Here is a 21,735-nt window from a genome sequence, read left to right on the forward strand (position 1 = left end):
GAAGATCAGTTTGGATTCCGTAGAAATGTTGGAACACGTGAGGCAATACTAACCTTACGACTTATCTTAGAAGAAAGATTAAGAAAAGGCAAACCTACGTTTCTAGCATTTGTAGACTTAGAGAAGGCTTTTGACAACGTTAACTGGAATACTCTCTTTCAAATTCTGAAGGTGGCAGGGGTAAAATACAGGGAGCGAAAGGCTATTTACAATTTGTACAGAAACCAGATGGCAGTTATAAGAGTCGAGGGGCATGAAAGGGAAGCAGTGGTTGGGAAAGGAGTGAGACAGGGTTGTAACCTCTCCCCGATGTTATTCAATCTGTATATTGAGCAAGCAGTAAAGGAAACAAAAGAAAAATTCGGAGTAGGTATTAAAATCCATGGAGAAGAAATAAGAACTTTGAGGTTCACCGATGACATTGTAATTCTGTCAGAGACAGCAAATGACTTGGAAGAGCAGTTGAATGGAATGGACACTGTCTTGAAAGGAGGATATAAGATGAACATCAACAAAAGCAAAACGAGGATAATGGAATGTAGTCAAATTAAATCGGGTGATGCTGAGGGCATTAGATTAGGAAATGAGACACTTAAAGTAGTAAAGGAGTTTTGCTATTTAGGGAGTAAAATAACTGATGATGGTCGAAGTAGAGAGGAAATAAAATGTAGACTGGCAATGGCAAGGAAAGCGTTTCTGAAGAAGAGAAATTTGTTAACATCGGGTATAGATTTAAGTGTCAGGAAGTCGTTTCTGAAAGTATTTGTATGGAGTGTAGCCATGTATGGAAGTGAAACATGGACGATAACCAGTTTGGACAAGAAGAGAATAGAAGCTATCAAAATGTGGTGCTACAGAAGAATGCTGAAGATAAGGTGGGTAGATCACGTAACTAATGAGGAGGTATTGAATAGGATTGGGGAGAAGAGAAGTTTGTGGCACAACTTGACTAGAAGAAGGGATCGGTTGGTAGGACATGTTTTGAGGCATCAAGGGATCACAAATTTAGCATTGGAGGGCAGCGTGGAGGGTAAAAATCGTAGAGGGAGACCAAGAGATGAATACACTAAGCAGATTCAGAAGGATGTAGGTTGCAGTAGGTACTGGGAGATGAAGAAGCTAGCACAGGATAGAGTAGCATGGAGAACTGCATCAAACCAGTGTCAGGACTGAAGACCACAACAACAACAACAGGCATATATGTTATTATTACATATCTTCTGTTACAATATAACAGCTAATATTCAATTTGATATTTAATATTCACTCATACTGTATATACATTTCTCTGAAGACACACTTTTAAACAACTTTTAAATAAATTTATTTCCTTTACTTCCTCAATTGCTTTGGTAACTTGTTAAAAAATCTATTGAATGCTTCATGCACTCATTGTCAGTTTTAGATTTTGCTGTCTTGTGTAATTATTTTCCTTTCCTCGTATCAAATGGTCATCTACATCTTTATTTAGGAGGTGTTTGTCTTATTCTCACTGCCATAATATTCTGATATATGTACAGTGAATACACTGCCATAATTTTATGGAGTGCAAAAGCTTATCTACAAATTTGTCTGGGTAGTATTATGGCTATAAATCTTAATGCTCTTTTATGAATTTTAAATATTCTTTATAAGTAACAATATTGTGCACTTGACCATATGTGAAATTTTTAGGACAGATGTGGTAACCAGATCCATAGTATATTGTCCTGAGTACTTTATCATGCACAGTTTTTGCTGTTTTGTGCATGAGGAAAATCTGTCTTTATCTTTTATCACAGCATCTCTATGTGCCCCCCCCCCCTCCATGTCAGATGCTTATCTATTATAGTTCCCAAAAATTTTGTGCTCCTTACTTTTCTAACCACCTCACTATTTAATTTAATAATTATATTATACATTTCACTTTGGTTTGGAGCATGAGATAAAGTGTTTTAGATTGATTTATAAAAAGTGTGCCTTGTACTAAGTATTTTGTAAGTTTCTTCTTTATGTATTCTGGGAAATCACCTACATGGAGAATAAAGAGTACTGGCCCAAGCATACTGCCTTGTGGTACACCATATCTGACAGTTTTTAATTAAGGTCTATAATTAATTGTGTTTCCCCCACTAGTATGTCCGATTTCTGTGCACTGTTTCCAATTCATAATGTAAAATTTGACTATATCATAGCATGTCCTTGAAATTCCAAACTGATAGAGTTCTTCCATTATCCTGGAATGGTTTATGTAGTCAAATACTTTGGATGGGTCCTTGAAGATCCTGCAAGAGTTCTGTTGCCTGTCAAGTGATTTTCCTTCTTTGAAACCATGTTGCAATAAATTTATTATTTTAAATTTGTTAATAAACTTCTATTCTGTATTATCATTTCACATATTTTAGCAAAATTGAGATGAGTGATATTGGCCTATAGTTCTGTAATTCACCTCTGTTTCTCTTCTTAAATACTGGCTTTACTTTACTTGCTTTTAATGAATTTGGAAATGTATCTCCCTCTACTGCAGCATTCAGCATGTGTTAATGGTTTCAGTATACTTTCCCTGCAGTGAACAAGTAATACATAAAACTGAAACAAATAACACAAATGTGGCTTTGTGCATAAACCTCTGAACAACAAGGAAATAAGCCTCTCAAGACTCCAGGCATAACAAGATGAAAGAATCGTACAGAAGGTGCAACATAAGTGATACACAGAGCAACTGATGTGAGCAGTACAAACTAGAAGAACATAGTGAGAGTGAGTCAGCAGTGCTCCGTGCGTACATGGATGTGAGTCACCAGTAGAAACTGTGAGTTCAACTAGTGTCAATGCACACTTTAGAATGTGAGGAAACAAAGAAAATGCATCCGCAACCAAGAGCCAATAGAAATTCAAGAAGGGAGTTTCAAAGTCCACATGAATGTATTCCCATGGCTGGCATGGAGTGGACCAGGGGGCCAGAAGTGCTCTGGGAGCTGCCTGTCGTCAGACACACTGCTCACAAACTGCAACAAAATGGACTATTTCATCATCAATCTCTGGCCAAAAAACAAATCTCCTAGCTAACAGTTTAGTGTGTGAAATTCTGAAATGGCCTTGGTGGAGAGGCTTCTCTGGGAGACAGGTCTTCTATAGACAACAGCAAAACACTGTCAAAAACAGAGAGGTGATACCATAAGGAAAAATAATTGTGCCCCGGGTCCAAAGCCTGATCTTGAACTCCAAGTAAACCATAGAAGGTTAAAAAAACTGAGGTTTTGTGAAGTTAAACTGTAAGCCTGCAGACTGTAAGACAGAAAACAAAGTGCCCAAAGTTTACAAGTGATTGGCTGTAGAGGAGCCCATGCCAAAAATATTATCCAGATAATTAATGCAACCCAGGACAGGCATAGTCAGTTGCTCTAAAAATCTTTGGAAAATAGCAGGGGCTTTAGCCACACCAAAAGGAAGGTGCAGGTATTGTTAGAGACCAAAATGAGTATTCAACCAGAACTTGCTATAGACTCGGGAGAGGATACATATCCATGATTGACAGTAATACTGAAGTCACCACAGAGGCAATGTTTCCCTGATGGCCTCCAAACTACAACCAGTGGAGATGACGATTCACTAGTCATAACAGGTTGCACCACCCCTGCAGATTAAATTCTGTCCAATTAAGTTTTCACTTGATCTAGCAAGGTGACAAGAGTAGGATGAACACAACAAAAATGATGCCATGCTGTGAATTTCAAGGAAATATGAGCAGAAAAATTCCTAGCATGCCCTATACCATCCAAAAAAACAAATCCAAAAACTCCTCACACAGTGTTTCCAATTGAGAATATGGTACCTGAATGGGCACAAGGCGAACTGCATTGGTGACAGAAAATGCAAATGCTTGAAATATGTCCATCCTGAACAAGTTCTCAATATTGGCATCAAAAGCCTCAAATACGTAATGGAATGAACCACTGCCTTGTAAGAGGCAGATGCTGTAAATTTTCCCCACAGTGCAATGTTCTGTTTGTTATAACTGACAAACTTGCACATGACTGGTGTCAATGGTGGCAATCCTAAACTGATGTAGGTTTGAGAATGCATAAAGTCACTGCAGCACCTGTAGCTGGAGCACCTGGTGAAAAACACTTAACTCAATAAACAACTTGGGAGAATCACAACCATTGGAGTCACAAAGTTTACGTCCAGGTCCTTCTGCAAAAAATACATGGATGCAATATGGTATTTCTTCTAGCAAGCATTACAAGTAGCCCAGCACTTAGGGCATGCTAAATGTTTGCATTTAGGGCATGCTAAATGTTTGTGCTGAACAAAACTGGAAGGACAAGGTGGAAACAGAGAACACAGACACTGGTGCTGTGGCAGTCACAGCTGCTTGGGCCAGCCTTGGTCGGCTCAGTGCTGGGCCCACATGTTTACCACCACTACTGCTACTTCCCTGTGCAAGCTATCTGTCATCCTAGTGGGCACATCTTGTGACACTGCTGCCACATTGCCCCACACTCCAATCTGGCCACTTGCTGCTTGAGAAATTTCAAAAGATTATGCTATTTGCAAAACTTCTACCAATGGGGGTTTTTCACAGAGTAAAGCCTTCTGGTGCACTTCTTTGTCTAGCGCTAAACAGATAATTGTGCTGCACACCATAAAACCTGCATAAGAGTCATTAAGGACATAAGTAATGAATTGACACTTACAGCTAGGCCCGTGAAGTTCAGCTGCTCAGGCCCTGTATGACTGGTTTGGTTTCTTGTGGCATCAGTAGAATTCAATTCATGCTGCTATGACAGACATTCGTTTGTTATGGTACTTGGACGATAAATTGCACATGTGACCAAAAGTAAAAATTGCCATTTCTTGTAAAGTATCAAGTTGACACAATAATTGATACACCTTGGGTGGAATCCATGAGAGGAATAAGGCTTTTTTCAAATTCAAGTCTGTCATGCTGAAAGCCAAAAAATTGCTATCAGAGTCTTTTTCATAAGCTTCCCAATTCTCAGTTGAATCATCATATTGAGGAAAAGTGGGTGGATAGACCGGTGGAATGGTACCCTGTCTGTTGATGGAAGCTGACAAAGTATATGCCTTTATTGGTAAACCTCTGAACACTAACGGATATAAGCCTCTCATGACTTCACACATAAAAAGACAAAAGAATCATATAGATGGTGCAACATAAGCAATTCAGAGTAAAACTGATGTTAGTGGTACTAGCTAAAATAACATAGTGAGTGTGAGTCAGCCCTGCTCCGTGTGTGTGTAGGTGTGAGTCACCATAGACAGAGTGGCAGAGACCATGCCATGGGCACACTTCCTACAGGTGGCCTCTAGTGGCTGGCCTGTGCTGATACAGTTGGCGGTTGATTTAAGTACATGGTGACACTACATTTGGTGCACTCACACTTATATGTACTAGTAGCAGGATATGGCAATCCCTACATTCCTTTATGAGATGTGATGTAACACCACTTAAGCCAGATGACTACTTGACTTTTAGTTTCTTTATTAGGTTTGAAATGTATGTATTGGTTGTTCAGATGAATCCAGTTGTGTGGTTTATATATGGGAATTTTGGCATTTTACTTTCTTCATTCGTTTTCAAACATAAATGAAGCATCTCAAGGTAGGTCACACTTCCACATATGAAAGTTTCAGTGGAACAAACCAAGTCCCTCAAAAAATCATGAAAATCCTACCAGTCATACTCTAAATAAATCATGAAACGTGAATCTGAAAATAAAACTGCAAAAGAAAATGATTCAGTTAGGCTGAAGACTTACACATCTCATCATGATTCTAAGTTCCTATCTCATGCTTAACTGATGAAGTTCACTCACCAAATCCCAGCAGCAGAGTGCCCACGCATGCTTACTGACCAACAAATCACCCAGATAAACAGAAGTGATCCAAGGTGGCCCTTGCGACACCAACCAAACAACAGTCACATGAGTTATGCAGAGAGGACAAACCTCTTTGCCTCAATGTTGGTCATACTGTCACCCTGCGGACAGAAAACAATACCTAACACCTGGGAAATTGCAAGAAGACAAGGACATTCACTCACTCTTCCATGTGAGAGAGGAGGGGAAGAATAGAATGCAGGAATGTAAGACACAAGCAATACAAAACAGAGGTGTGGATTACATGGGGAACAGTGGATAATAGTTTTTTGGATCATTAGACTTCTGACTGGTTTGATGCAGCCTGCCACAGATTCTTATCCTGTGTCAACCTCTTCATCTTAGAGTAATACTTGCTATCTACGAGCAATTCTCCTATATTCTAGTTTTTCCACAGTCCATACAATGCTGAGTTCCAAACATACATTCCCAGAAATTTATTCCTCAAATTAAGGCCTATGTTTGATACTAGTAGACTGCTTTTGGCAAGGAAGGCCCTTTTAGCTAGTGCTAGTCTGCTTTTTATGTCACCCTTGTCCATGTGTCATGGGTTATTTTGGCACATAGGTAGCAGAATTCGTTAAAACTTCATCTACTTAGTGATCATCAATCTTGATAAGTTTCTCATTGTTCTCTTTTCTGCTCCTTCTCGTTACTTTTGTCTTTTTTTGATTTATGCTCAGTCCATATTCCATACTGTCACAAATAATAGCTTTTGGCCAGTAGGACCCGCATCAGAATTAGATCTCAAACACACACATACACACTCATGCAAATGCAACTCACACACACGACTGCAGTCTCAGGCAACTGAGGCCACACTGCGAGCAACATCATCGGTACATGATGGGAGTGGTGACTGTATGGGGATAAGGAGGGGGCTGGGGTGGGGAGAGGGAGGGATAGTAGGCTAGGCATGGCGGACAGTGACATGCTGTTAGGGAGTGCGGAGGGATGAGGTGGAAAGAGGGTAGGGCATCTATGTGCAGTTGGGAGGTTAGACAGAGGAAGCAGTGAGGGGGGTGGGGGGATAGCAGAAAAGAAGAGACGTAAAAAGACTGGGTACAATGGAGTATTGAGGGCTGTGCAGTGCTGGAATGGGAACAGAGAAGGGGCTGGATGGGAGAGGACAATGACTAACAGAGGTTGTGGCCAGGAGGGTTACGGGAACATAGGATATATTGCAGGGAAGGTTCCCACCTGCGCAGTTCAGAAAAGCCGGTGTTGGTGGGAAGGAGCCATATGGCACATGCTGTGAAGCATCACTAAAATGAAGGATGTCATGTTTGGAAGCATGCTCAGCAACAGGGTGTCCACTTGTTTCTTGGCCACAGTTTGTCGGTGGCCATTCATGCGGACTGAGAGCTTGATTGTTGTCATGTCGACATAGAATGCAGCACAATGGTTGCAGCTTAGCTTATAGATCACATGATGGTTTCACAGGTAGCACTGCCTTTGATGGGACAGCTGATGTTTGTGACCAGACTGGAGTGGGTGGTGGTGGTAGGATGTATAGGACACGTCTTGATCTAGGGGTATGAGCCTTGAGGTAAGGGTTTGGGAGCAGGCACTGTGTAGGGATGGACAGGTATATTGTGTAGGTTCGGTGGCTGGTGCAACACCACTGTGGAAGGGTGGGAAGGATAGTGGGCAGGAGATTTCTCATTTCAGGGCATGACCAGAGGTAGCTGAAAACCTGGCAGAGAATGTAATTCAGCTGCTCCAGTCCTGGGTGTTACTGAGTTAGAAGGGGAATGCTCCTCTGTGGCCAGATGATATGACTTTGTGAAGTAGTGGGAGACTGGAAAGATAAGGCGTGGGAGATTTGTTTTTGTACAAGGTTGGGAGGATAATTACAGTTTGTGAAGGCTCCAGTGAGACCCTCAGTACATTTTGAGAGGGATCACTTGTCACTGCAGATGTGGTGACCATGGGTGGCTAGCCTGTAATGGAAGGGACTTCTTGGTATGGACTAGGTGTCAGCTGACAAAGTGGAGTTATTGTTGGTGGTTAGTAGGTTTGATATGGACGGAGGTACTGATTTAGCCGTCTTTGAGGTGGAGGTCAACATCTAGGAAGGAGGCTTGTTGGCTTGAGTTGGACCAAGTGTAGCAAATGGAGGAGAAGTTGTTGTGGTTCAGGAGGAATGTTGATAGGGTGTTTTCACCCTCAATCCAAATCACACAGATGTCATCAATGAATCTGAACCAGGTGAGGGGTTTAGGATTCTGGGTGTTTAGAAAGGATTCCTGTTGATGGCCCCTCAATAGGTTGGCATAGAATGGTGCCATGCAGGTGCCCATAGCCATACTGTGTTCACACACAACAGATGGCTACGAGGCCACATCGATTGTTGGTGCACCATCTTATGTCCCACATCAGTCCCGCTGATATCATTTATCCATGCTGTGTAATTTATCACTCTCCCTGCATCACTATCCCATATTTTTACATGTTATTTGCCGCACCTTTCCAGTGCCACACAATCTTTATCTCATCTTACAAACCCCTCCCCACCCCCTCTCTCTTTCTCCATTCTATTCTAGTTCGTACCCCCTAATTCCACCTCATGCATTCACATCTACCATCCCTCTTCTTCAGACTTATTCGTTCTGCTGCCCACATAACATACATGTGTTATTATTATTATTATTATTCGTTACAGTCAACTTTGGACTACGCTAAGCATCAGTCATTTCTTGTGCTTTTTCTTGCGTTCTTCCCAGTACTTCTTCATTTTTTCTGAGTGGGCTTCTTTACGTTCTTGCGACCAGGTTGTTCCCGTCTTCTTTGATTGCGTTCGGTCTTTGAATCCCTGTATTTTGTTGATGGCATTCCTATATTCCATTCTGTTGTAAACTGTCTCTGGTATAATGTTCATTTCTGCAATGTCTTCTTTTACTTCTTTCAGCCAGTTAATTTGTGTCTTTCTGCTTTCCATGTATTCCAGGATTTTCTTTGCCATTCTTTCTGGTGCCATTCTTTTGACATGCCCATAGAAACTCAGTCTTCTCTTTTTAAAGGATGTTGTCAGTTTTTCAATTTTCTCGTATAACTCTTTATTGGATCGCAATTTATAATCCTGTCCATCCTTTTTAGGTCCTAAGATCTTTCTCAGTATTTTTCTCTCTTTTATTTCCAATTTCTCCAACAGACGTTTTCTGTTCAGTGGGATGCATTCAATCGCATACAAACTTTCTGGTTTTATTACCGCATTGTAGTGCCTGAGCTTGGCATTGATGGAGATCGACTTTTTATTGTATACATTTCGGCATAGCTGGTATGCCGTTTCCATCTTTATTGCTCTTTCCTGTAGTGAAACATTTGGTAACCCTGTCGGTGTAATCCATTCCCCTAGATACTTAAATTTATGAACTCTCTTAATTATTCCATATTTAGTTTGCAATGTCTGTGTTGGGTCTGTTTTGTCCTGTATCATCAGTTCTGTCTTTTCATACGATATTTGTAGACCTGTCTTCTCAGCGATCTCATGCAGCATTTCTATCTGAATCTTTGCTGTTTCGATGTTATCTGCCAATATTGCCATGTCATCAGCAAATGCCAGACATTCAATTTTTGTTTTATTTCTTCCTAACGTTATCCCATTTTTCACTCCGGCTTCTGCCATCTTCTTTCTCCATTCCCTGACCACTTTTTCAAGGACAATGTTAAACAACAGCGGGGAGAGCCCATCCCCTTGTCTAACACCTGTTCCAATTACAAACGGTTGTGACAATCTACCCAAAAACTTCACTTGCGATTTTGTTCCCGTAAGGGTTTCCTGGATTAGACTTCTGCTTTTATCATCAATCCCAAATTCTTCTAATGTGTTAATCAGAGTTGGTCTATCAATAGAATCATATGCTTTTTTGAAGTCTATGAATGTAATTACTAGATTTTTCGATGTGCGTGCGCGAAGTTGTATTATACACGTACATGTGTATATTATTTATATCTTTTCTTTGATCTCATTGTGACTTCTCACCAATTTTACTGAGTTTCCACCTTTCGCTATCATCGACTCCCACAGATTTCATCTTGTTTCCTCCTTTTGCCTCCATTTCATCCTCTTCATGATTTTTCACACGTAATTGGGTGTTTTTTGCAAATTTTTTCGGATGTAATTCTATGCTGTTCATGTAATTTTTTGCATTTTTTCCACCACCATGGATCCCTGCTCCTTCCGTCTGTGTCAATACAGAAAAGTTTCCTTATACCTCACTAGAACCCAGTCCCACATACTGTACCTGCGTTGTTGCTTGGGTCATGGAATTCCCCCAAACGGCCTTACCATCAAATTATCCATCTCCGGCTGCCATCCCTCCTTCTACAATGACCTCCAACTGTTCAGGTTCTGCCAATCCTTAGTCCTCACCAACATAGTCCTGCAAAATCATATCAACCAGGCCCAAACCTCCTTACAGTACCTTCTCTCCAAATGGAAAGTTCTCCTGCTATGCAATCCCAAATTCCTGGAACCCATAACACACATCGAAACTGTTGTCCTCCAGGAACTAGAGCAACATGACAGCACCACCTCAAATAGCTCTCCACCATGCTCACTATCTTCTCCCACCTTGGAGTACCAATGGCCACCCCCTCTACAACAACCTCCAAACCTGCTCCATATCCCCTCATAGCCGACAAACCCTGTCTCGCAGAGTTACTACATTTACCCCATGCTCCAAAACTCCCTCCCATCACCACACAGAATCCAGAACCTAAACAGACCCAAAACACAGTCATGAGCCTTTCTTCCAGAATCCTTAGCCCCACAGAGATGTCAGTCCTTTTCAAAAGCCTCACTTTCTGCCCCACTCCCAAATTCAGTCATGCGGGACTTGTTAAAGACCTTCCCTCCTTCTCCCAGTCCCTACAGTGGAAATACTTTTTTGCCACCACCACAACCAATCAGACTCAACCAAATACCAATGTTGAACCCTGCCTAACTCAGTTCACTCCTCCATCCAACTGTAATCCACCCCCACTGCCCCCAAATCACCCCCTGTTAACTTTCCAGAATTTCTCAACCTTGAACCTTGCCTCACCATCATTCCCCAAATCCCTCAACGTGCAAACTAACCTTACATATGCAGAAAGAACCGCAGTCCACCATCTTAAAACTGATCCTGATCTTATAATCCTAACGTGGATAAAGACTCCACAACTGTTGTTTTGAACCGCAAGGATTATCTGGCAGAAGGCTCCATCAGCTGTCAGATACATCCACCTACAACCTTGCCACAGTGACCCAATTCCAGAAATCCAACAGGATCTCCAGTCACTCCTCTAATCCTTAGGTCCTTCCCAGAATCTCTCCCTGGAGTCCATCTCTCTACTCACCCCTACCACTCCCTCACTCCTACCTTCTACATGCTTCCTAAAATCCATAAACCCAATCACCCAGGACACCCCATTGTGGCTGGTTACTGTGGCCCCAGTGAGAGAATCTCTATTACCTGGGACCTACCTTCCTACATAAAAGATACCAACCATTTCCTCCACCAACTCTCCACAGTTCCTTTACCACATGGTGCCCTACTCATCACTATTGATGTCATCTCCCTTTACACTAACATCCCGAATGCCCATGGTTTTATTGCTTTTGAACACTACCTTTCCCAACACCCGACAGATTCCGTACTAACTACCTCCTTCCTAGTCACCATGACCAACTATTTCCTTACCCAAAAATACTTCGCCTTTGACTACCTCCTTCCTAGTCACCATGACCAACTATATCCTCACCCAAAAATACTTCTCCATTGAAGGCATTACCTACAAACAAATCCATGGTATGGCTATGGGCACCCACATGGCACCATCATATGCCAACCTATTCATGGGCCATCTAGAGTAATCCTTCCTAAACACACAGAATCCTAAACCCCTCACCTGGTTCAGATTCATTGATGACATCTTTGTGATTTGGATCAAAGGTGAGGACGCCCTACTCACATTCCTCCAGAACCTCAACTTCTCCTCCATCTGCTTCTCTTGGTCCTGCTCAACCCAAAAAGCCACCTTCCTAGGTGTTGACCTTCACCTCAAAGATGGCTAAATGACTACCTCTGTCCATATCAAACCTACTAACCACAAACAATATTTCCACTTTGACAGCAGCCACCCTTCCATACCAAGAAGTCCCTTCCATTCAGCCTAGCCACCCATGGGCACCACATCTGCAGTGACGTGCAGTCCATCTCAAAATATACTGAGGGTCTCACTGAAGCCTTCACAAGCTGTAATTAACCTCCCAACCTTGTACAAAAACAAATCTCCCATGCCTTATCTTCCAGTCTCCACCACCTCACAAAGTCCCATCATCTGGCCACAGAGGAGCATTGTCACTCAGTACCACCCAGGGCTGAGCAACTGAATTACATTTTCCACCAGGGTTTCAATTATCTCTCATCATGCCCTGAAATGAGAAACGTCCTGCCCACTATCCTTCCCACCCCTCCCACAGTAGTATTCCACCATCCACCGAACCTACACAATATACTTGTCCATCCCTACACAACCCCTGCTCCCAACTCCTTACCACATGCCTCATACCCCTAGATGCAAGACCTGTTCTACACATCCTACCACCACCTACTCCAGTCTGGTCACAAGCATCACCTATCCCATCAAAGGCAGGGCTACCTGTGAAACCAGTCATATGATTTACAAACTAAGCTGCAACCTCTGTGCTGTATTCTATGTAGGCATCATCGCATTTCAGATTTTAACTTCAAGTAGCAAATGTGAATACCAGGAAGTTTAATTGACGATCGACACTAGTATTAAGTAAAAAGGGGATGTAACAGAAGAGCCTTCTGCGGTTCTGAGTGAAGCTTTTGATTAGATTAGATTAGAGATTAGGCTAGATTAGATTAGTTTTTCGTTCCATAGATCCGTGCTGAGGAGATCCTCGTGGATGTGGAACATGTCTCTCTTTTTTTTTTTTTTTTTTTTTTTTTTTTTTTTTTTTTTTTTTTTTTAATAAAAAGCTGAAATAACAATATGAATAGTATGAATATATGTACAATACATCATTTGTTTCTATTAAAAAATTTGTCAATGGAGTAGAATAGTATGAATATATATACAATACATCATTTGTTTCTATTAAAAAATTCGTCAATGGAGTAGAAGGAGTTGGCCACTAGTAAGTCTTTCAGGCTCCTTTTAAACTGATCTTTATTTGTAACTAAATTTTTTATGTTTGCTGGCAAATTATTGAAGGTGAGTGTTCCTGAGTAGTGGACCCCGTTTTGAACTAAAGTAAGTGCTTTAAGTCCTTGTGCAGATCAGTTTTGTTCTTGGTATTGTATGTATGAACTGAGCTGTTTGTTGGAAAAAGAGATACATTATTTAGGACAAATTTCATTAAGGAGTAAATATAATGAGAGGCAGTAGTTAGTATACCCAGTTCTTTGAAGAGGTTTCTACAGGATTTCCGTGAATTTACTCCACAAATAATACATATTACACGCTTTTGGACTCTGAAAACTTTTGTTTGACTTGAAGAGTTACCCCAAAATATTATACCATATGACAAAAAAATGGTTCAAATGGCTCTGAGCACTATGGGACTTAACATCTGTGGTCATCAGTCCCCTAGAACTTAGAATTACTTAAACCTAACTAACCTAAGGACATCACACACATCCATGCCCGAGGCAGGATTCGAACCTGCGACCGTAGCGGTCACGCGGTTCTAGACTGAAGCGCCCAGAACCGCACGGCCACACCGGCCGGCCACCATATGACATTATGGAATGAAAGTATGCAAGCTTTTTCATTTTTATGTCACCTATGTCTGCTAATACTCGAATTTCAAATACAGATTTGTTAAAGCATTTCTGCAGTTCTGTGGTGTGCTCCTCCCAACTGACTTTATTATCAAGTTGTAATCCCAGGAATTTAAGACTGTCAACCTCTTCTATCTGCTCTTCTTCGTACTTTATGCATATGCTGGGTGGAAACCTCTTACAGGTTCTGAAGTGCATATAGTGAGTCTTTTCGAAGTTTAATGTCAGTGAGTTGGCTTTAAACCATTTATTAATATCCATGAAAATATCATTAGCAGATCTATCTAGAACTACACTCGACATACTATTTATTGCAATACTTGTGTCATCTGCAAACAAAACGAACTCTGCTTCTGGCAGTGTAACTGATGAGAGATCATTAATGTACACAAGAAAAAGCAATGGCCCTAAGATGGATCCTTGTGGGACACCACATGTAATTTCTTCCCATTCTGATGATGACTGATGACTTAATTCACTAGTCCCTTGCACTGACGCACTTTGTTTCCTGTTAGCAAGTTAAGACTTGAACCATTTTGCAGCACTGCCCGTAGCACCATAGAATTCTAATTTATTTAAAAGGATGTTGTGGTTCACACAATCAAATGCCTTTGACAAATCACTGGTTCACACAGTCAAATGCCTTTGACAAATCACAGAAAATACCTGCTGCTTGTAATTTGTTATTTAATGAATTAAGTACATTTTCACTGTAGGTGTAAATAGCCTTCTCGATATCAGAACCCTTCAGAAATCCAAACTGTGTTCTTGATTATATGTTATTTGTGGTCAGATGGTTGAGCAGCTGCCTGTACATCATTTTTTTCTAAAATTTTTGAGAATGCTGGCAAAAGTGAAACTGATCTGTAGTTTGATGGTATCTCTTTATCCCCTTTCTTGAATAGAGGCTTAACATCTGCATATTTTAGCCAGTCAGGCATATGTACAGTCTGCTAGCTCCCTGCATGTTCGTCTATCTGAAAGGGTCCATGATCACACAAATGTCCAAAAACGGTTTGAAATGTTGTTTGATGTGGTTGGTGTTTGTGAGGGTACTTGTTTCAGTATAGCCATGCTGCCTCTCAACCGTTTCCATCTTGTTCCCAAAATGAACATCAGACCATTCTGGTGCTTACAATATGCCGCATCAATCACACACCCTACAACATATAAGGAACATACGGCACATAGTCAGGAGCACTGCCATTTGTCAGTGCCATCTTCTGTGGCAACAATGCATTTCCAGACACTGGTACACAGGACCTTCCTCCCTCCATTTCCACTCAAGAATCCAACCCTGCAGTTTGCTGGTTTTATTAATGTGCACCTTGTATCTCTCTCTCTCTCTCTCTCTCTCTCTCTCTCTCTCTCTCTCTCTCGCTCTCTCCCTTCCCTCTTTTCAGAAATACCTGAAAGTGTCACACTCTAAATGAATGCTCAAACACTGTATTTTCACATGCACAGTAGTTCCAGCATAATATGGCATGAAAGCAGGAGACAGAGGTGGGGCCTCATTCTCACAGGTATCAGTGGGGGTCATACTGCCCATCTGTGATGCATAAACTCACTGCCTCTGTCCCAGAAAACCCTCTTAAATTGGCCTGTATCATCCCATGAATCTCAAGGACATGGTGGTAGTCATGACTGAGTGTCTCCATGCATTATCAGCATCCCATTGTGGAGCGCTGGTGTTCATTTTGTTATTCCTGTGCAAGGATGGCTTGTTATGTCTCTTCTGTATGTCTCCGTAGCAAGAGACAACACTGACCATGGTGCGCTATCATATGACAGCTATCAGCTGGCCAAGTGTGATGACACATCCTGCATATCTCTCACAGAATTGGTGCATGAGATGACGTGTCATGTAATGGTATGCCTCCTTGGAGCACCAGTCATGTTGGATGTCACTACTAATTTGGATTGATTTCACACAGATCAAGTGATAGTGAGTCTTGCATCTTTGTCTTGCTGAAAGCACAAGTGACCAGTCCGTGCTCCTACACTACCTGGAATACTTGACAGTTGCGCCAGTGACCTGTCACAACCACTTACATGCACACCCCAGCTGTCTCACCAAAACTCAGTTTCATCAACCCTAGTGCACCAAAAGATGGTGACTCTCCACTCAAGGTCATTGCCACGGCAAGGAGCCTTGTCCAGCTGAACCAATGGACTGTCCACCAGCGAAGGGATGGGGGGGGGGGGGGGGGGGGGCAGGAGGGGGGAACTTGTAGCAACCCTCTGTATTTTCTGGCCCACTTGAGGCTGTGGCCTGTAACAGCCTTGTGCACTGTTTGGCGCACACTCACTTGTGTCATATCCAAGTTCTAGCAACAACACCTTAAATGTTTCCACATAATCCTTGCATATCTCTGTGAGTATGATGTGGCACAAATGCATAGGCAGCTGTGTAGTACAGACGTGGATCAACTCCACTGGCCTGTACACTTTATACAGGAACTGGTTGCAATAAAACATGTGTCTGAATAATCACGTGAGACGTGAGAAGCTGGACTGATTCAAGTTTGGCAACAGGGTAGTGCTGTGCTTCACATGTTCCTGTGACACCTTGAACTAATAGACTGATAGACAAGATTGTTGAAAATCTCTTACTTAATTACAGTGTTGCACTGCTGACTTCATTCGTACGGTGGGTTCACTTTCAAGATAACTGCTCAAGTACTCAATTTTGTGTGCCTTGGCCAGGCAGCTGGGAGAGAAAACTAAAACTGTTCCAGCTAGGCCCTGAGCTAGATCATGCTGCAAGAGTTTCTGAATACTTCAAACTTCCTCACAAAGAGGAAGTGCTTGAAACTGAATCCTTGCATTTCCTCCCCATGAGACTGTTTGCAAAGATTCCTGTTTTGCTCCCACCTGCCCCCAATAACACTTTCTTCTTTGTTATCACATTCCTCATCATGGCCAGACTCTAGGTCCTGCCTATTTTTTCTGGCACTTGCACTTCAGTGTCACACCTGAGGGGTTCCTCCACGTGAGCCACACATTTTTGTAGTATGTACGCAATATCTCTGTGCCTCAGATTTATCTCATATGTCCCTGCTGAAATTTCAACAGAGAGCGCACCTCTTTGGTATCACTGACAGTGACCAGTTTTGTCTTCTCACTACTTTCGCTGACAGAAAGGCTCCCTACTTTTTCTGCTAGCTTAGCAACCTCATCCTTCTGTTGCTGAGTCTCATCAGCACTAGTGAGCTTTATACTCTCAACCTCCTATTCAAGTATGTGAATCACCTGGATACTGTCTGCTATATGGCCCTTAATGGACTCAGGGCACTGTGCCCCAGCTTTTTGACAGTGAATAACTCACTTGCTTGCACTAGTACTGCCCTTCTAATGCATGGAAATTCCCAACAAGCCATGCCTCTCATGTCTTAATCTCTTCACTAACGTGCAGCTGCTCCACTTCTAGGATGCTGGGGTGCTGCTCCACTAGCTCAAATTTACCCTCAAGTTCAATTACAACATTGGTTCACATTTTCAGAGCAAGATAATTTAGCTTTTCATTAATTTTGTCCCCTAAATCTTGTGATATTTTTGCATTATTGTCTGGATTTTACGATGTCTGGAGATAATATTTCATTGTATTCTTCATATTCCTTCATCAAAACTTGCATTAGCTCTGCCATACTTAACTAATTACTGGCAACAAGACTAATTGCAGGCTCAAGAGTAACCTCACTCTTACACTGGGAACTCTGTCCTACATTTTGATCCTCAGGCTTGGTCGGGAAAGCCAGTTGCACACTTTCCAAATTTAGAATTGTGGCATCATTGCTAAAATCTGGCTTGGCAAAATGCTCACTTTCTTATGTGACCCAGGATGAACTCGGGGTCATGTTCTCTACAGTCTTCAGCTGATCGACCACAGAAACTAGGACCTTTCATTGTTTGATGTTGCTTTCTAACTTGTTGCATCAAGTGCTACTCTTGGAATGGTTATGTGTATCCACATTCGATAACCAAACCAGCACAAAGTTACAAAAGCAAATCCCTGAACACAAATACTTTTACCCCCAGAAATACAAATCAAATTAACATGCAAAAGTTACAGGAAACCTAAGCCAAAAAATAGTTACTCACAATCTAATAATACAAGTTGTCCTCACATACAAGTTACATCCCTGTACAATGTGATGAAATAAGATAAGAAAAAGAACAATCAAAACAGAATTTACAGTGGAACAAACATCTTGAGCAGTATCACCATTATAATGTCATACTGAGTAGGATACATCTTATTTTCAAAATCAGCATTATAATAATCAGTTTCCTAAACCTGAGGAGGAAAATCACTCAAAAACACTGGATCATCTGTACCACTGAAAGTATTTGTGTGGCACTGCTTTTGTAAACACAGCTCAGCTTTATGACCATGCCTGTGGCAAAAGAGGCATTGTGGACTTCTTGGTGTAGACTACAACCATAAACTCCCATGGACTCACTGTGGGCTGAGCATAGACTGACTGAGCATAGATTGACAGCAGAGGCCCAGTGGCACTGGTTATATTATCATGCGGATGAGAACACTCCATCTGGTTGAATGGCTGCCAGCAGCTGTGATGATTGTATGCTCTTTGGCTCTCTGCATAACCTGATGTCATCAGGCAGTTGATTGGTGCCTTGCAAGGTGTGGCAATGTAGTTCCATTGGCTGCAGTGCCCTCTTGAGGCATCAGTCACTATCAGCCTCATTAAATGTCCTGTCCTATTGATTATACAACTGGAGAAATCCTACCATACCAAGGGATGTCATCTGACAACCACCAGAGGATGTAACAGATTTCAAGTCTTCCAAATCTCTGTTGAAATCTGACTCTAATACTGGATCTTCCACATCAACTTCCAGTCCTTCTTCAATCATGTCATCAGACCATTCCTTCCCCTCATACAGACTCCTTCCACATGTCTGCTCTCTGCTCTTTGTTTAACTGTGGAATTCCCGTTACATTCTGAATGTTAACAACCTTACTTTTAATTTCACCAAATGATGTTTTGACTTTATGTAAGATGAATCAGCTCTTACAATGACCATTCCTTTTCCAGTGTCATCAAGTTTTTCCTGTAGCCATTTCACCTTGGATTTCCTGCGCATCATATTTATTTCATTCCTAAGCAGCTTGTATTACTTTATTTCTGTCTTTCCCTAAACATTTTTGTGCTTCCTTCTTTAATCTATCAAGTTCACTATTTCTTCTGTTACCCCAGATTTTTTTCACAGTTACCTTCCTAACAGCTATGTTTGCCTGTCCAACTTCTGTGACTGCCCTTTTCAAATATGTCTGTTCCCCTTCAGCTGAACTATCTACTGTGTTATTCATTACTGCACTATTTACAGCCTTTTAGAACTCCAAATGCACCTCACTGTTACTCAGTACTTCTGTATCCATCTTCTTTCCACATTGATTATTTCATGTGATTCTCTTAGACTTCAGTCTATGCTTCATCATTACTAAATTATGATCTGAGTGTATATCTGCTCATGGGTACACCGAAAATACATTTAATTTTGGAATCTCTGTCTTAGCACAAAAGTTATGTGTCATTCAACCCACACCATCTGATGAGAGCTTGCTAAAGGTAGTATTTTGCTGCAGCTTCCTGCCACGGCAGCTGCAAGTGACCACCAGCTGTTAATGCCATCAGTTACTGTCTGTATGTGTTTTCAAAACTGCTCACAACTGCAGCAACATAACTTTGTTTATTACTTGCCTTTTTATTAACTTTATTCAGAAATCATTTTATCCCAGAACATTGCCCTATGCCTTAAACAGGAGGGTTCTCCAGTACTGAAGGGTTTCAAGTAAAAGATACATTTCAGAAATATTTCTGTGAACCTACAAACTAATGATTACAACTGAGAAAGGAACATCACTGCTACTTCAGGAGTCAAAGCTCAGCAGTTGCAAGAGACAGTTGATGATATCAAGATAGTTGGATGCCAAGTTCCAGCAACAATTGGTCCATTGCTTAGCCTAGACAACAGTAGACACCTGCCAGCCATGACTGCAGCCACCACAGTGGGCAGTTCAATCGAAATAGTGTATGCAGAAGTCAAAACTGATAAATCATACCATTTAATAAATTGTACACAGGGTTCCTGGCCCATCCTTACCTTCAGGAGGTGAAATGTGTAGTACTCATACTTCCAGTAGATATATAAAAGTAAGTATACACTTCTTAACTTTCAGAACTAACAGTTCCTTTCTTGAGGAGGAGAGATGGATATATTTGGAAAGGTTAAAAGGAAGGGCTGATCTCTTGGATACTAGAATGAGAGAGACCCACTTTTAGTACGTACAATGGTACACAAAAATGAAGAAGGATGTCAGAGAGGTCAACATCACACATTGGTAAGCACAGTGCCAGCTTCGGTACATAAATGATGAGGACAGAGCGAGATGCAAAGATAGATTAGTGGGAACAGAAATGAATGGTGCAATGAAGAATTATGAGAGAGAAAAAAAAAGAAACTTTTTATGAGATTAAGGACATGGGGCATTGGGATACAATGATGTGTTGGAGGGCGAGTTCCCATCTCTGAAGTTCATTGCAGAAAACTAGTATCAGACGGGAGTACTCAAATAGCTTGTGTGGTGAAGCAAGTACTCTGGTCCTTTGAATCATGCTGTAAAGCATGCTCAAGCTGAGTTTCTGCAAGGTAGACATTTGTGTGAGCTGAGGTTAAAATGTATAATAAAAGTTTTTAGTGTCTAGATGGACACAGTGGTGCCATAGACAGTGTGGCTAGAGGGTATACTATGTCAAGCACCTGAAGATGGGTCCTCAAGGTTCAAAATGCATTGTGCTTATTGTTACTACTTCTCAATTCATTGTTAATGACAATTTAGCTGTCATTACACTGCAACAGAAATCTGAACATTGGCTGTACATCAAGTGATAAGTAAGACAGGTTGCCTCACTGTTGGATTGCCATTGATCAAGTGAAGCTTACCAGGACCAAAACTAGTAACACAAGTAGTCATAGAACATCTTTTACAGTGAAGAATATATCAAAAAATTGAGGTTCATTTCAATGTTTGAGATGATGATAACATTACACATTCTAGGTGCTGGGAGGACAGTAGTGGTTCCTATTTCAGGACGCATAGACAAAAGCTTACTCTTTAAGCCAACAATAATATGTCACAAGAGGAACAGTACTCTACTGTACTTCCTACACTTTGTACGTTTCTAGAATAGAAAGGAGCTCTAATAACTGGTACAATGGACAGTACCTTTTGCCATACTCTTCACAGTGGTTTGCAAAATATAAATTTAGATTGTATGTAGATGTGTACGACTAAGTGTCACCGTGATGGAGATAAATAAGAAACATTATATGCAACACAGAAGAGGGTTGGATCAGTTCTGTCTGAGAAAATATATTAAGAAAATATGAGTGCAAGTGGGAAAACAGCCATTACTGTATCATAAATTAAGGATGTCCCAGGAAAGGCAATCTTAGTGACACATAAAATTAATAACAGTCAGCAATAATGCATACAGACACAACTTCAATAAAGACCACACCAGCTCAGTTGTGGGATAACAATTGTCACTGTCTAGGAGCATCTGCACCCACCATCATTATGGGAACCAGGAAGGTAGAAAGAGGAACATCAACACCAAGTTCATTAAAAATATCAGGTGGTGTGAAGGGGGTATCCAGATGAAAGATGCAACTGAAAAGATTAATTTCATTCTGTACAGGGTAAAGACATACGTATTGATCATTTTGTGTCCCACAACTACGGACAGGGTGTGAACAGCATTTAATAGCGTTTATACAACTATCATCTCCCTCCACTATGCACTCTAGAGTGCATTACAAGGTAGATACAGCTACAGGAATGAACTGAATTTTTCTCATATTTTGTGGAATTTGTGCTTGTGGCTCATTACAAAACTTTATAGTTTAGAGATCATTGTGGGGAACATAAACCAGTAATTGTGTAGAAGGCTGTTTATTAGTAGGTAAACAGCATTCTACTTTTAAATGTGTTTCTTTCCATTATTACTAAAATGATCTGT

General features: G+C 41.2%; 1 protein-coding gene across 1 annotated transcript in view; it reads left to right on the top strand.

Moving 5' to 3' along the window:
- LOC124596345 (sphingomyelin phosphodiesterase-like) overlaps nt 1-21,735 on the top strand; it is a 183,195-nt gene that overhangs the window by 91,203 nt on the left and 70,257 nt on the right. The gene's annotated exons all lie outside the window — the stretch shown is intronic.

The sequence above is a fragment of the Schistocerca americana genome, chromosome 2 (genome assembly GCF_021461395.2).
Source record: "Schistocerca americana isolate TAMUIC-IGC-003095 chromosome 2, iqSchAmer2.1, whole genome shotgun sequence".
In the NCBI taxonomy this organism is placed as follows: Eukaryota; Metazoa; Arthropoda; class Insecta; order Orthoptera; family Acrididae; genus Schistocerca; species Schistocerca americana.